The following is an 18,536-nucleotide window of genomic DNA, read 5'->3' as shown; positions in this document are numbered from 1 at the left end:
CATGTCTGTGTGTAGTGGGCACTGAGAAGACCCAGCGGTTACAGATGTATTAATTTATAGCACTCATAAACACATATGATTACTCTTATCCCTACACTCCATATTTACATTATAATTGTATCTGTACAATTGAAAAATGAGGAAAAGGCACATTTGCAAAAATTGCTGCTTTCCCGCTTCATACCTCGGTCATTTATCACCATCTTGTGATCAAAGAAACTTGAAAAATTAAAAGGACACAGTTCCAAAAATAATTATTTAACACCCAAGGGGATCTAGGATAGCTTAATTTTGACGAGAACTAAGCAGATTTGGCTGAACCAAATATTGCCTCCTTGGTGTCACAAGGCCATTCTTGGTGAACTTCGTGGTGTGTTTAAGGTAACTCAGATGTCGTGTCAGTGACAAAGACCCTTTGGATGGAAATCAGATGCTATGACAACATCACAGATAAGAGAGAAGGCAGAATTTTGAAGAGGTAAACACTATTGTCTCTGACTCAATAAAGCTGGATATAGTTTATGGTCTCATCCCAAAGCTTTATGTATGCGTCTAGTTAGAGAGTAAGGGTAACATTCTCAATGCATAATTTTATTTTATTTTTTTATTATTTTTTTTTAATTTTTTTTTTTTTTTGAGACGGAATCTCCCTCTGTCAACAGGCTGGTGTGCAATGGCACAATCTTGACTCACTGCAACCTCCACCTCCTGGGTTCAAGCGATTTTCCTGTCTCAGCCTCCTGAGTAGCTGGGACTACAGGCATGCACCACCATGCCTGGCTAATTTTTTAAATTTTAGTAGAAATGGGGTTTTGCCATTTTGGCCAGAATGGTCTCAATCTCCTGACCTCGTGATCCTCCTGCCTTGGCCTCCCAAAGTGCTGGGATTATAGACATCAGCCACCACACCTGGTCTCAATGCCTAATTTTTAAGCAGATTTTATTGTTATGACCTAAGCAATGGATTTCAACATTTCACCCATTTCTGGCTATCTTTTTGTTTCTTTTGTGAGACTGTCAATAGGTGATTACTTAATCTTGGGAGAGACAGATGCTTCTTTTTTAAAGCAATCAATTGTGACATTCTATCTATAAAGGGAAAGGAATTACTAGAGCCTAAATAATTGTTTTGTTATTTTGCATTTACTAGCTAATAATTGATATTTTATTGTTTTTTAATCCATTTAGTATCCTGTGATTTAATTAATACTCTGATCTATAGATGTGCATACATACATACATAGAAAAAATATATACCTAGTTTTTAGTGTCATGCATAACTTTAATAAAAAGATTCCACAGAAGCTATAAAATGAAGATGAATGATTAGGATAGAGTTTGCCGTGTTTTTATTAGAGTATGACATTATAGTTTATTTCTATTTTTTAATGATGGGAGTGTATTCTGAATCTATAATTTCCCTGGCTTTGTATCCAAATAGGTCTTGATGGGGACCAGATGGTGTATTTGGAAGACATAATTAGGAATTAATGAATGAACTATTAATGCAAGATGTAGGCTGATTAGAGAGAAACAGTAAGTAAGAGAAATACACAAGGACTAACCAAGCCAGGAACCTATGCACCTTTAGATATGAGGGACCACCAGAAGGGAGCTTACCTGTCAAGTTGACATACACAGTGCTCAGATTAAACATTATTTCTGAGTATGTTTGTGAGGGCATTTTCAGATGAGATTATCACTTGAATCGGGTTCACTCAGTGAAGTAGAATTTCTTCCCCAGTGTGGATTGACATCTTACAGTCTGAAATCCATTGAGGGCCTGTATGACACAAAAGGCAAAGGAAGGAGAAATGTTCTCTTTTTGCTTCCTTCTGGCCAACTTGAGCTAGAACATCTCATTTGATCTTTTCTGGAACTTGGTTTGGAATTTGGATGCCCTGATTTTTGGGTCATTGCACTAAGACTAAATTATACTATCAGGTCTCCCGCTTGTATTAGACAGATCATGAGAATTCCCAGCCCCCTTAGTTGCATGGGAAAATTCCTCATAATAAATCTCTCTCTATAGATAGATAGATAAGATAGATAGATATATGCATACCTATATATGCATATATGTATATATTTTTTCTTCTTTGCCTCCTTCTCCTCCCTCCTCCTTCCTCCCCCCTCCTTATTCTCCTTCTCCTTCTTCTCCTTTTTCTTCTTTCTCTCTCTTCTTCTTCCCCCTCCTCCTCATCATCTTTTCCATCTTCTTTATCATAATCTCCTTCCAGTTATATTTCTCTGGAGAACTCTAACAGAGAGCTATTTCCAGATGCAGATGAGTCATAGAAATCGTGCTTTTCCTAGGTGGAAGAATACAGTCTATACATACTGAGGTTAGCATGAAGGCACTAGATTTTAAAATACTCCCTTGCCAGGTTAAGTGGTTCACACCTATAATCTCAGCACTTTGGGAGACTGAGGCAGGCAGATTATGAGGTCAGGGGTTCTAGATCAGCCTGACCAACATGTTGAAATCCCATCTCTACTAAAAATACAAAAAAAAAAAATCAGCCAGGCATGGTGGCATGCACCTGTAAGCCCAGCTATTGAATAGGCTGAGTCAGCAGAATTGCTCAAACCTGGGAGGCAGAGGTTGCAGTGAGCTGAGATCACACCACTGCACTCCAGCCTGGGCAACAGAGCAAGACTGCATCTCAAAAATAAATAAATATATAAAATGCTCCCTTGTTCCAGTATGTGTTTTGTGCCTCTAGTTGGCTAGATTGCAAGGGAGTACTGGTGATGCAGGTCATAGAAGCCAGTCTGGCAGAATTCAGCAATGACCCCACAGTATCATTAAACTTGGCAATCCTTTACTTCTCAGCAATTTGTATTAAGTCTTTGAATTACAAATTTTTCCCACAGCCAAAATAGTATGTTGGTAAAATAATAATAATAATCCCACAGTTTCTCAATTATGCTCCAGCTACGTTTCTTCCATTCTATAGTAACTGCACTAGTATTTGGAGCAGTAGCATAATGTAGATATGCCATTATTCCATTTCCAAAAATGGTGGTGGTGGTCTCTCGTCTCTGTCACCATTATGGACAGTAATAGTTAAATCATTTAGAAAAAAAATGACAAACCTTAGAAGTCAAAAGATTTTATTTTCAACACAAGCTATCTATGTAGCATTGGGTAAGCTGTTTATTTTCTTTAAACATTCAGTTCCAACTCTATAAAACAAATAATTTGGACAAAATGGTATGGAAATTTAATGATTATGTATACTCTCATGATATAAGATGAGAATGTTCATTTATCTCAAGGGGTGTTTCAGAGGTAAAGCACGTTCAATTCATCAATAACTGCCCATTTGAAACACCAGGTTAAATAAAAGATTTCTCTTGTTGCTGTCATAAAACTGTGTCTTTCATATGAAAAGTGTAAACAATGAAATATTGGATACTTGAATTTAAATTTTGGTTCCTCTGCTTTTGACTTTCCTACTTTTAAAATAAGTCAGATATGCAGTTATGACAAGGGTGGGAAAAGTAGAGCTGACAAGCCAAGTTGCCCTGATGCCCATTTTTGAAGAACTCTGAACATTTTAAATAAATGGTTATTGCAATTTGTAAATCATTGGGTAAAACCAAAAATAATATTTTTGGCACATGAAAATGATACGCATTTCAAATTTTACTGTCTATAAGTAAAGTTTTATTGGAACACTGCCACAGTCATTTGTTTATGTGCTGTCTGTGACTGCTTCCATGCTACCACACAGAATTGAGTGGCTGTGACAGCAACTGTGTGAGCCTCAAAGTCTATCATTTTTACTGTCTGGCTATTTACAGAAAGTTGGCTTTCCCCTGAGATATACTCAAACAAGAAGAATCTGTGTTCAAAGGGAAAACGACATAAATAAGCTAGGTCATCTGAAGGTCTGGAGACTGGAGAGAAAACATAATTAGAAAGGTCTAATGTAAAAGGCAAGTTATTATAGGCTGTATGTGTGTATGTGTGTGTGTTTTGATTAAAAGCTATGAAGATCTTTGGCCCACTGAATATAAATTCAGCAGTATTTGCCAACACTTGCAGAAAGCAATCCTGAGGATTTGGATTGCCTTGGAAGGTATTCTTAAATATTCTCAAAATAAATGACTTTCAAGCGTACTTGTCTCATTCCCACAGGGCAGAGCCCTTTTATACTTGGGCTATGAATTTATGAAGAATTCTTAGTCATCCCAAAAAGAGTGAATAAGTAAGGCAATCATCATAAGTTTGTTCTTTGTATAGTTTAGAAGTGCAAGGAAATAAGTCTGAGGTTATTGGAAGGTGGTTCCCTCCCTCCCTCCCTCCCTTCCTTCTTTCCTTCCTTCCTTCCTTCCTCCTTTTTCTTTCTTGCTTTCCAGCTATGCAAATGAAACACATAGAAAAGAGGAACAGCTCAAAGAACTAATAACCTGCCTGGAGTTGAGTATTGGAATGAGTATATGGGAAGAATGGCGTTAAACCTAGAAAATAAAGAGCAAACAAAAGTGGAAATATTCAAATACAAAAATAATCAGTTAACATTGAACAAGTAAACATTGAACAGTTGAATTGAACAAGTAAACATTGAACAAGTAAACATTGAATCAGTAATTGAACAAGTAATTGAACAAGTAAACATTGAATCAGTTAACATTGAACAAGGCTTTTAAAAATCAGTTGACATTGAACAAGTAAAAAGAGTTGCTGATTATTTTTAAGCTAAAACCTGATGTGGTTTGGCTGTGTCCCCACCTAAATCTCGCCTTGAATTGTAGCTCCCATAATTCCCACTTGTAGTGGGAGAAAGGGAGGTAGGGAGGGAGGTCATTCGATCATGGGGGCAGGTCTCATGAGATCTGATGGTTTTATGAAGGGAGTTCCCCTACATAAGCTCTCTTGCCTGTCACCATGTAATATGTACCTTTGCTTCTCTTTTGCCTTCCACTATGATTCTGAGGCCTCTCCAGCCTTGTGGAACTGTGAGTTCATTAAACCTCTTTTCTTTATAAATTACACAGTCTTGGGTATGTCTTTATTAGCAGCATGAGAACAGACTAATAAACAAGTAGTCATGTTTTAGGAAGTCATTTATTAAGTGAATACACTCTAAGCATTTGGTTCATTGTAAGTGATTTACATTTATCCTATGGACTACATTCCATCTTTTACCCAAGATGGGCCCAGGAACTAAGCATCAGATAGGTTTAGAAATTGTAATTTTTTACACCTGTTGACTGTGCCTTTTCTGTAATGAATCAATATTATAAGGAAGTAATGGTTTATATCATCATCATAACCATCATCATAGTTATTATTATTTCACTGTAACCATCAGGGGACAGGAGCTGGCGTGCAGTGTTTGCCTTGTAGTGTGAGCTTTGAACGGTTTTACATTATGACTAGCATAGATGGGGCAATGTAGAACTTTCAGCCTGGGACTTGCTATGCTTACTAATGTAATTTACCTAACACAAGGTTCACAGTGAAAGCAATGATATTCCTTGAACAAACAGTGAGTATTCTGACAGGAGGGATGCGCATGGTTAAGTTAACTTGAGGTAATCCAGGAAAGTGAAAATATTCTTGTGGTTTCCCTTTGGAACCAATTCTCCTGTCTCTTCATGGGAGGTGGAGAAAGGAGTTGAGTATAACCTTACCCTAACCCACACTTCCAGCATTTAGGGCTTCATGGCTCACCAATAGGGAGGTGGTTTTCTAGCAAATGAGACCAACATAAATTCTCAGTTTCTGTTTCATTCTGAAAGATCAATGGCAAAGATAATAGCTTGCGTCTTTCTTGGAACAAGAGAGGTGGCCAGTTCAAATGTGATGTAGGTAATGACACGTGACACTGCCAGAGGAGAAAAGTTCCATGCTAGTCATTTGTGATCCATTAATTAAATAAAATAAAGAACAGATGGAGATAAAACATTCTTTACTCAAATGAAGTAAAAATTATGTTGACAGTAATCAGAAGTAATGAAAGACCAGAGAGAAGTACTTTTCTCTTAGCTTTAAAAGGAAATTTTAATTTCCCCCTGTAATTCAAGATTCAGGGAAACAACATCCTCTTGTCTCTTGTTTAGAGGCAAAGGGGACACTACCACGTTCTCTCAGTATCATTTTCTCCAGTCTTCATCTTCACCTTATCTTTCTACTGGATTACCAACCTCCTTTCCCAGGGTTTTCTCCTATTGGCTTATAAACATAGTCAAGTCTTCTTTATTAGAAAAAAAATAAAGAAAAAGAGAAGAATCTTTACCAATGCCATATTGTTCTTCAGCTTTGGTCTCTCCTTTCCTTTAGAGTCAACTTCTCTTCTTTTTCCCAGATTTACAGCTTTCTTGGAAGAAATATCTATAATCACTTTCTCTACTTCCATAGCTTTCAAAGTCTTCTTTTTAACTTGCTGTCTTCTGTAACTCCAAACTGCTGAAACTGCTATTTCCCAGGTCAATACTGTCAATATATTAAGAGGAAAACTCTTTTTCAAAGTGGCCGTACCTACTTATATGCCCACCAGCAACAGGGGAGTCATCCAGTGTCTTCAGTACTTGGTGTTGCTACTGACCAAATAAAAAAAATATTTTTATTTTTATTTTAGGCATCCTGATAGGCGTGTGGGAAGATCTCATAGTTTTCCTTGCATTTCCATAATAGCTCATGTTGTAGAATACTTTTTCATGGATTATTTGTCCTCCATGTATCCTCTTTTTTCAATTTTTTGTAATTTTATTTTTTCGTAAGTTATTGGGGTACAGGTGGTATTTGGAAAATAACTTATTTTCATAAGTTATTGGGGTACCGGTGGTATTTGACTTATCTATACTGTTTTTTGGTGTACCTCTTTACATATAGCTTTCTTCATGGTTGCTGTAGGTACTGCATACTATATGACTAAGTTCTTTAGTGGTGATTCGTGAGATTTTGGTATACCCATCATCCGAACAGTATACGCTGCACGCTATTTATCCCTCGCCCCCTCCCACTCTTCCCCCCAAGTACCCAAAGTCCATTGCGTCATTCTTATACCTTTCTGTCCTCTCAGCTTAGCTCCCACAATGTGATAAACATCCTCTTTATTAAACTGTCTTCTCATGTATTTGCGTAGTTTCTATTTGCATTTTTTTTTAAATTGAGTTTTGAGAGTTTTGGATATATTCTAGATGCTAAAACTTTATCACACATATGATTTGCAAGTATTTCCTCTTAGTCATTTATAGAGAAGATGTTTTAAATTTTGACAAAATGCAATTATTATTTCATTTTATGATTGTCAAGGCTTTACCTTTTCTACATTTCTCTGTTTTCTTTTTCCTTCTTTCTATGAGTTACTGGTACATTTAATTTGTATCGAGAGTGTTTTTCGGTGTATCTCTTTACATATAGCTTTTTTCATGATTGCTGTAGGTATCGCATTCTGTATACACAGCTTATCACAATCTAATGGTCTTACTTTACCATTTCGGGTGAAGTACACAAACCTTACCTCTCTTCATGCTCTTTTACCTCTCCCATTTATAATATAAGTATCTTATTTTCTTTATACACATTTAGAAACACATCAGACAATGCTAGAATCTGTGCATTTATTATCAAATATAATTTAGAAAATTCCAGAGGAGAAGTAAATCCTATTCTACGGCCTTTGTTTTGCTTATCATGTTCTTTCTTTCTTCATGTTCTGAGTTGCTTTTATCATTTCCTCTCTGATAACTTCCTTTAGCTATTCTTTTAGGGAAGAGCTTCTAGTGGCAAGTTTTCTTAGTTTTTCTTCATCTGAGAATGTTGCGATTTCCCCTCAATTCCTGAAAGATATTTTCCCTTGATAAAGGACTCTCTGTTGTCAGATATTTTGTTCCATCACTTGAAACATACTGTGCCACTTCCCCTGTCCTTCATGATTATCTCTTGAGAAATCTACAGCCATTTGAATTGTTTTCACCTATATGTAAAGTACATTTTTCTTTTACTGCTTTTAAGATTTTTTCTTTGTCTTTGATTTTCAGAAATTTGACTATGGGATGTCTTGGGATGGATTTCTTTGGTTTTAATCGAATCTGCAGTTCACTCAGTTGTTTGAAACTTTAATTTGTATTTTTCACCAAATTTAGAAAATTTTTAGACACTATTCTTCAAGTACTTTTCAGCTCCACCATTTAATCTTCCTCTGGGACTCAACTGACCTAAATGTGAAATGTTTTGTTTTGGTTCCTCAGATGCCCAAAGCTGCTGCTGTTTCTGTCTCTGTATTGTCTGTTGTTCAGATTGAGTCATGTCCATTGTTCATTTTTAAGTTTATGAATTCTTTTATTTTTTTTTCTCCCCCTTATTTTAAGCATATGTTCTGAGTTTTAAAAATGTTTGGTTATTTTATTTTCTAATTCAAAAATTTTTACTTGGTTTCTCTTTATATATCTAGTTCTTTGCTTAGACATTTTATGTCTTTGAGGAAACTTTCTGTTTAAAAAAAATGTTTCCAGTATGTTAGTGGCTGCTCATTGAAGCATTCTTATGATGACTACTTTAATATCTTTGTCAGATAGTTCTAATATCTTTTCCATCTAGGTTTTGGCACTTATTAATTGGCCCCTTTAATTCACATTTTGATCATCCTGCCGCTGGGAATGATGGGTATTTTCAGTTGAAACCTGGACATTTGGGGAATGTTGTGAACTATCAATTTTTTTTTTTTTTTTTTTTTTGAGATGGAATTTCGTTTTCACCCAGGCTGGAGTGAAGTGACACAATTTTGGCTCACTGCAGCCTCTGCCTTCTAGTTTCAAATGATCCTCCTGCCTCAGCTTCCTGAGTAGCTGGGATTACAGGCACCCGCCACCATGCCCGGCTAATTTTTGTATTTTCATTAGAGACAGGGTTTCACCATGTTGGCCAGGCTGGTCTTGAACACCTGACCTCGTGATCCGCTCGCCTCAGCATCCCAAAGTGCTGGAATTATAGGTGTGAGCCACCGTGCCTGGTGAAACTATCAATCACAATTAACTGTCTCATTTTAGCTTACTTCCTCTGCCACTTCTTTGGCAGGCAAAAAAGGGAAGCTACATTACTGCCAGGTAGAAGTAAAAGTCCAGTTTCCCCACTTAGCCTTCACTGATAACTAAGCTGGACCAGGATGGGGTTCTGGCTCCCCACTAGCCCTCCACGGATACATCCTTGGCTTGGTAGAGTAGAAGTACCATGTGAATGATCCCCAGTGGCCTCTAGTGGTATCCTGGCATGCAGGAGATCTCCTTGCTGTGGTAAGTAGAGAAAACTTTGACACCCTAGTAGACCTCTAACTCTGTCCAGCCAAGTGAATAGGGGGTGCCTCACTATTTTCAGTAGGAGATGAGGTCCAGGCTTCCCATGTCATCTCCACTGATACTGTAGGAAGAAGAGGGATGAAAACTCTGGTCTCCCACTTGGTGTTCCTTGACATCACCACGGTAGGATATTCAGGTACCTTATTACAATCTGTTGAGTGGGAAAGCCTAGGCTCCCCACCTGACCTTCGCTGGTGGAGCGACAGTGAAGACAGAGTCTTTTTCTATGGTATTTGGCTGGAGTAGAGAAATTATTATCTAAAAGTTTTCTGTCTTGTTTGGGTGCTCCAACCACCATCCTTTGGCCAGAGACAGCAGGCTTTGGTTGGGGCTTTTCTTGCCTGTGTCTTTGATACTTTGGGATTTGCAGTTTCTTCAGCAACAAGTCTGTTGCAAATGAGTTAAAAAGAAAACTGAGGGAACTCACCACATTGTTCTCTCTTGGGTTCCAAGATCCCTGGCTTGTCTGCCTTCTCTCTACCATTCATAGTTTTACTATTTTGTTTTATTTTTAATGTCCAGCACTTTTAGCTTTCCTTAATGCCGGAAAATGGACTACGTGTTCCTAAAATTGTGTTTCTTTACCAATAGATAAAATTTTACTTCTGGGTTTTCATCAGAGTGCATTTTATTTCTTTTTCTTGACTAATATCCCTGACTAGAATATCCAGTTTATCTTCAAATAGAAGTGATGAAGGCAGACATCTTTGTCTTAGTCCCAATCGTAGAGAAAATTATCTATTCTTTTGACAGTAAGTATGTTAGCTGTGGGTTTTGTGGATACTCTTTTAAAGGCTTTTTTTTTTAATTTCTTCTTTTGTTGGTTTTTTTTTTTTATACAAAGATGTTAGATTTTGTCAAATGCCTTTTCTGCAGCTATGGAAATGGTCATGTTGACATCTGTTCTTTATTCTATTAATATGATATATTATAATCATGGTTATGGTTTGTTACTGCAAGAAGACAAAGATTAAAATCAGCCAAGGGAAAAGGTCAAATGGCTAAGTGCAAGAGAAACCAGACACAAACTTTGAGCCACGCTATCCTAGTGGAATCACAAATACAGTGCCTAATTCTCCTAGCAGTAATGTGTGCAGTATTGCTAGCCAGGGAAGCTCACCTGAGCTTTAATGTCAAAGTTTTATTGGTAGGAATAGTCACATAGGAATGGAGGGCCCATGTGACTGACCTTAGCTACTCAGCCTCCAACTCCTCCCTACACCCTGCCACAGGTCAGGGTAATATAAGCTGATTCAAAGGCATTGACTCACAAAAATAAGCACCCACCATACATCATACTGTTAGCATGAACTATCTGGTGTGGCCCAAACTTTTAGATACACTAATACACTCTTAACAGGCAGAATATTCTCAGGGCTCAGAGGCAACCTCCTAGAAGCCAGTTTGGAGTCAATCCTTTATTTAGAATATGCAGGCTTTGAAAACACCTGCCTGAAACATTAACCCTTCATGGTATAGGTTTCATTTCCTTCTTGGAAACACTACCTTTCCATAGTTGCTGGGATACGCTCTATTCTTTTCTTTCTTTTAGCATTTCCGAATACTGCCTATCACACTTTCAGTCATATCCCTTAAACCTTGATATTTCTCTGGGTTTTGTACCAGGTCCTCATCTGTTCTCATTCTATAAAATCCCAGGATTAACAGGATAATTTTCTTCCATTTATTCAAGTGTTGTCTGTATACTAATGGAATCCGGTCATTTATATCTCTGACCACACAGGCAACGACCCATCAGCATATCCACCAGCATGCTTAACATTCGCTTTCCCAGGTACCTAAAACTCACTGTATTCTAAAGTGAACTCATTAGCACCCCTCTAAAATCTTGTTCCTTTATTTCTGCCCTTTATGCCAGTGGATAATACCTGTAATCACTGAGCTACTTAAACCAGAAATATTGATGTTACCCTTGAAATGAACTCTTGCCTTCACCCAAATATCTAATGTCTTGTATAATGCAGCTGATGGATTTCTTTCCATGCCTTCAATTCCCATTCCCACGTCCTAATTACAGACACCACAATCCTTTGGAAGGAAGATTGCTAGCAACCAGTCATCCCTCGTGGAGTGTAGTAAGAATGACTAGAGTAACATGAAACCCAACCACCAAAATGCATTCAGAGTAATCTTTCCGAAAAGCAAGCCTAACAATGGTACCTCCTACTCTTAATCCCTACCTTAGGTTAACAATCTTCTAGTGACTTCAATTTTCTCGAGATGAGTTCCAAACTTCAGACTCAATATGGCACTATATCACAGTTGGACCTTTCTTATCTCTTCAACTTGATTTCTTCTCACTTTCTGCAGATATTCTACCTACTTTAAGAAATGGAAGAGCTACTTTCATTTTCTTTATTCAACTTTTTACGTGTCAGCTATCCTCCTAAAAAATGTTCCCTGAGCAGCATCCATTCCAGTGATTAACTCCTATGTATTTTTCAAGCCTTGATCATTACTTCCAGTAGGAATACTTTCCTGATATTCCTTCAAGCCTGGGTTTGGAGCCTACCCTAGGCATTGAACTGCTACCTGCTACCACTCTTATCAAATCATGGGCAGATTTTATGTTATTTTTTCTTGATTTATGTGTATCCTTCATTTCTAGAAATAACCCTGAAAAATATCAGTGCTGAGCAACTGCTATCTTTGATTTTTACTTTAAGAAAGTTGTGTGTGATCTTTGGAGTAAATAAATAGGCTTTCAGACAAGGGCTGGGGTTGGTGCAAATCAGAGAATAATAGGCCATAAACATATAGAATGTTTGAAGATGTTTTCCCCACTACAGTATGAGTGTCTTGAGAGAGTCCTTGTAATAGTGACTACAGCGACCCAGTATAACCTTGTATGTCCTCCCCACTGGCCAACAATTTCACTCCTGTGTCCTATACATGGAAGACACTCTATAAATGCTACTTTAATTGAATTTAATTGTTTGAATTTTATATCTACTCAATTATATGCTTTGATATATCCTTTGCAAATGCAGCTCAAACCACTGACAATAGAGGTGACTTTAGCCACTGGCTTCAGACTTCAATATTCATGGAGGAAATGCCAGACTGAGGAGCATAATTCAGACAGGACGTGTTTTAGGTCAGAACAGGGTACAGTGTGTTTGACTTTTTAGTTGCTGCTGGAGACCCTCTCTTCTGAAAGACAACTGGGATCCCTGATGGAGCCAGGATTAGGGTAAGGCAAATGAGGTGTTCATTTTGGAGCACAAAATTTCAGGGGCACCAAATATTCAGTAAGCCAGATAAATAAAATTGATGAAATAATTTTTAAGAATCAAAATTAATGCAAAAATTTATGATGAACAAACGATGTATTTAAAACAAAGACAATCAACTTCATGACATGGATTGTTATCTAGTTGCAGCCAGCTGTTTGTTCCTGGGCCTGCAGTCACCATCACATCCCCCACAGGGTGAGCTGTTGGGGATTGACAGTGGTGTGGGAACAGATCAGGCAACACAGAGGTTTGTATGTAATTGCGGTTTTGTTGTTGTTGTTGTTATTGCTGTACAGCTTTTATTAACTTTTTTCATTTGCTTTAAAATATGGGAGGATATTTGATAAGTGCATGCAAAAGTCCATGTATTTCCTTTGTCTCAGGCTCCAACAGAGTTATGGAGCCACTGTCCTTCGAAATATCCATGAGACATCGTATTATAAGAAACAAAAGACAAAAGACAGCCTGTCCACCAGAACCTCATAGACGAGGGTTCTATCCAAGGACAGGATCAAGTCTGAGAATAACACATTAGGTACACACCTGCTTCGTCAGCTTCATCCACTGAAAAACCTGTAAAGCCAAGCAAAGTTGATTGCCTAAAGCAGACCAAATTTTCTAAAAGCAAAGGAAATGGCAGGAAATTTTTTCTTTTGCATGCTGCTCTCCCACATCACTGCCCAACAGATGTCATTGAGGTAGGGGAGGTTGGTAAGATTTTAGAAGTTTCATTGTTCACATTTTTAGATGTCAGTTATGAGGGTATAAATAATAACACCTATGTGTCTACCAGACTTTCAAAATAAATTATTGTCCTTTCAGTTGAAGTCTCTGTGTTCACTAATCATTTCTTTCTCTCTCCTTTGGCACACTGAGAGATAGTCACTGGATTTGTGTTCATTATTAGAATTTTCCTAATGAGGAGTAAGCCTCCTCAGCAATATGTGAAATAGTTTTGCATATTTTAATATGTATACGTGGCATAATCTGTATATACTCTTCTGCGACTTGCATATTTTTCATTTGACATTTTGAAAAATATATCATTAATACATGAACCTCTGGGTCATTTATTTTTAATTTCTATATACTATTCCATTGTGTGACTTCCCCCAACTTAATTTATCCATTCTCCCATTGATGGGCTTTTAATTTCTTGATATCTTTTACACAAATGCTGCTACAGACCATTATGAATTTTTTTTTAATTTCAGGATAAACAACTCAGAAGATAATTGCAGAGTTGTGGATATTCATGTCAGCATTACTAAATATTGCTAAACTGATTTCCAAAGTAGTTGTACCAATTTTTCCAAAGTAGTTGTACCTACCAGCAGTGTATAAGAATTTCTCTATGTAACATCCTTGCTTATAGATGGTATTTAGACTTAAAATATTTTTGCTTATGCATAGGATATAAAATCGTTTTTCATTTCAATTTTAATATGCATTTATTCAATTACAATTAAATTGAGTTAGCTTTTTAAATAAAATTTCAACTTTAATTTCAGATTTAGGGGACATATATGTGGGTTTGTTACATCTGTATATTTAGTGATCCTGAGGTTTGCAGTGTGATTGATCCTGTCGCCCAGGTGGTGAGCACAGTACCCAATAGTTGGTTTTCAACTCTTACCTTCCTCTCTCTCACCATTCTAGTATTCCCTAATGTCTATTGTTCCCATGTTTGTGTCCATGAGTATTTGATGTTTGGCTACCACTTATAAGTGAGAATATGTGGTAGTTGATTTTCTGTTCCTGTGTTAATTTGCTTAGGAAAATGACCTCCAACTGCATCCATATTGCTGCAAAGAACATAATTTCATTCTTTTTTATGGCTGCGTAATATTTCGTAGTGTATGTATACCACATTTTTTTTTTTATTCAGTCCACTCTTGATGGTCACCTACATTGATTCCATTTCTTTACTACTGTGAATAGTGCTGCAGCAAACATATGAGTGTATGTGTCTCTTTGGTAAAACAATTATTTTTATTTTAGATATATACCCTGTGAGGGAATTGCTGGATCAAGTGGAAGTTCTTAAGATTTCTTTGAGAAATCCCCACACTGCTTTCCACGATGGCTGAACTAACTTACACTCCCAACGACAATGTATAAGTGTTCCCTTTTCTCTGTAGTCTTGCCAGCACCTGTTGTTTTTTGACTTTTTAATAACAGACATTCTGACTGGTATCACATTGTGGTTTTGATTTGCATTGCTCTGATGATTGGTGATGTTTAACTTTTTTTGTATGTTTTTTATCTGATTTTATGTCTTATTTTGAGAAGCATCTGTTCACGTCTTATGCACAGTTTGTAATGGGGCTAAATGTTCCTTGCTTGTTCAATTGTATAAATTTTTTATAAATTCTGGATATTAGACCTTTGTCAGATGCATAGATTGCGAAAACTTTCTCCCATTCTGTAGGTTGTCTATGCTATTAATAATTTCATTTGCTATGCAGAAGCTCTTTAGTTTGATTAGGTCCTAGTTGTCAATTTTGGATCTTGTTGCAATTTCTTTTGAGGACTTAGTCATAAATTCTTTCTCACAGCCAATATCCACAATGGTGTTTCCTAGATTTTCTAGAGAAAATGTCAAACTATCTCTCTTTGCTGATAATGCATTTTTATATCTAGAAACCATAAAAATTCTGCCAATAGGCTCCTGGGACTGATCAATGACTCCAGTAAAGTTTCAGAATATGAAATTAATGTACAAAAATAACTAATATTTCTATACACCAATAGCTTTCAAGCTAAATCCAAATAGATAATTTAACCCCATTTACAATAACCACACACAAAAAAATAAAATACCTAGGAATATATCCAACCAAGGAGGTGAAAGAAATCTAGAAGGAGAACTACCAAACCCTGCTGAAAGAAATCACAGATGATGCTAAGAAATGAAAAAGCACTCCATGCTCATGAGTTGGAAGAATCAATATCATTAAAATGGTCACACTGTCCTACGCAGTCTACATACCTGATACTATTCCTGTTAAACTATCAACATACTTTTTCACAGAACTAGAAAAAAACTATTCTAAAATTGTTATGGAGACAAAAAAAGAAGCTCAAATAGCCAAAGCAGTCCTAAGCAAAAAGAACAAACCTGGAGGCATCATGTTACCTGACTTCAAACTATAACTGTAAGGCTACAGTAACCAAAACAGCATTGTACTGGTACAGAAACAAACACGTAGACCAAAGGAACAGAATAGAGAACCCAGAAATAAAGCCACACACCTACAGCCATCCCATCGGATCTTCAACAAAGCCAAAGAAATAAGCAATGGGAAAAGAATTTCCTATTTAATACATGGTGCTGGAATAGCTAGCTAGCTGTATGCAGAAGACTGAAACTGGACCCCTACCTTTTACAGTATATGAAAATTAACTCAAGATGGATTAAAGATTTAAACATGAGACCTCCAACTCTAAGATTCCTTAAGCCATCTTTTATATTTTTATTGTTTATTTGCATTTTTATCTGTAAATTTCCTGTACTTATGTTTTATCTATTTTTCTTTTGGATAGTTTTTATTTTTCTCTTTGAGTTTAGAAGGTTTATTTTTTAACTCTGGATATCAATTCTTATAATCCTTTAATATTACACACAAATATATTCTTTCAATCTACAGCCTATCTTTAAACTTTTAAGACATACTTTGACAAACAGAATATTTTAATTTTAGTGTAGTCAAGTTAATATATGATATATAAGATATGGTTTGTGTTTTATTATATTTTACATTACAAATTCTTCTCTGCCTCCAAATCATAAATATAGTTCCATATATTCCCTTGTAAGATGAAGTCCATTTTTTCTATGTCTGTGTATTCAGCTTTATTTTTAAATGATAAATGTTCTAAATACTATTTAGTGCAATTACAGTTCAGTATCAGACATTGAACTTCAAAATATCTTTGGATCTTTTCCTGGGCTCCCTTTTCTAATCAATTAATCTTTCTCTTTCCAGGCCAATTCTGCACTTTTAGTTCTGGTAGCTGGAGTCTGGAAAAAAAAATCACTTAGTCTTATTATTCTGAATTATATTGGCTACTTTGATAATTTGGTTTTTTAGTCTGTTTTGTGTTGCTATAACATAGTACTGGAGGCTGGATAATTTATTAAGAAATGAGCTAATTTGGCTTATGATTCTGGTGGCTGGAACATACCTGTCTGAGTTGTAGCATCTGGTGAGGGACTTATGCTGCTTCCAGCCTTGGTGGAAAAAGGAATGGGAGCAGGTGTGTGCAAAGAGATTACATGGCCAGAGAGTGGCACATATACACCATGGAATACTATGCAGCCATAAAAAACGATGAGTTCATGTCCTTTGTAGGAACATGGATGAACCTGGAAACCATCATTCTCAGCAAACTGACACAAGAGCAGAAAATCAAACACCGCACGTTCTCACTCATAGGTGGGTGTTGAACAATGAGAATACATGGACACAGGGAGGGGAGCATCACACACTGGGGTCTGTTTTGGGGAAACAGGGGAGGGACAGCGGGGGATGGGGAGTTGGGGAGAGATAGCATGGGGAGAAATGCCAGATATAGGTGATGGGAGGAAGGCAGCAAATCATAATGCCATGTGTGTACCTATGCAACAATCTTGCATGTTCTTCACATGTACCCCAAAACCTAAAATGCAATTTAAAAAAAGAGAGAAACCAAGGAAGCCAGACTCTTAACAATTCACCCTCATAGAAACTAAGCCATTCCTGAGAGAGCAAGAACTCACTTACTCCCAGAGAAAGCATTAATCTATTTATGAAGGATCCACCCACATGACCCAAACCCTTCCCACTAGGCTCCACCTCCCAACTCTGCCACATTAGGGATTAAATTTCAACATGAGTTTTGGCAGGAACAAACCACATCCAAGCCATAGCATTTGGTCTTCCACATGACTCCTATAATTCCTGTAGTCAGTTTGTTAAGTGACAAGAACAATGCTATAGTTTTACTAAAATTACATTAAAATTTGTTTGACTTGGAGACATCTAACATCTTTATGCTATTTTTCTCTACTATTTAATGGTGTATTTCACTATTTATTTATGTCTTCTCCCTGATTTGCTCATAACAATTTAAAATTTTACATGTTTTTGACATGAATTCTTTTCTTAGATTTTTTCTTAAATATTCATCATTTTGCTTGCTATTTTAAAGTTCATTTTTGGCCATTGCCAGTGCACAGAATTTTTTTTTTTTTTTTTTTGCTCTTTTTGTCTAGTTTTTTTTTTTTTTTTTTTTACAGAGATAGCATACGCAGTAACCTTGTCAAACTCATATATCTTTACATATTATAAACACATCTATGTTTCCTGCCCTTTCCCTTATAATTCTCTATTTTCTGTTTATAGAAGAATGGTGGAAAAGATTAGTTTTGGAAAAGGAATGGAGCAATAGGAAACAGGGAATTAGGCCAAGACTTTATTTTGACCTGCAATTGCAGTGTGACCTGGAGAAAATTATATATTTTTTCTGGATTATAATTTTAAAATTATTTTAGCTATCTTATCTGTACCTCAAATATATTAAGTAATATCCATCTATCCATCATTTGTTGTGTGAACAGGAAATAAACTAACAAATACAAAATGGTTAGCACTTAATAACTCCTTCATAGATGTTAACTGCTATTGTTATTATTATGTTATTAATTCTTATTTCCAGCAGATGGCCCAGTCAATTTACAAGTACAAACATTTGTAACATTTCTTGAAACTGGGGACATTAAGTGCCAGCTTAATCTATGTCAGAGTTTCTCAATTTTGGCATCATGAATGTTCTGGGCTAGATAACACTTTATGGTTGAGAGAGGGGGTGCTCTGTGCATTGGATGTTTAGCGGCACACCTGGCCTTTACCCACTAAATGCCAGCAGCACTTCATCCTCCTTTTCTACCACAGTGATGTCAATCAAAATCTCCAGACCTTGACA

The sequence above is a fragment of the Cebus imitator genome, unplaced genomic scaffold, assembly GCF_001604975.1.
Source record: "Cebus imitator isolate Cc_AM_T3 unplaced genomic scaffold, Cebus_imitator-1.0 Scaffold99, whole genome shotgun sequence".
NCBI classification, from domain to species: domain Eukaryota; kingdom Metazoa; phylum Chordata; class Mammalia; order Primates; family Cebidae; genus Cebus; species Cebus imitator.
Note: the sequence above shows the minus strand (reverse complement) of the source record.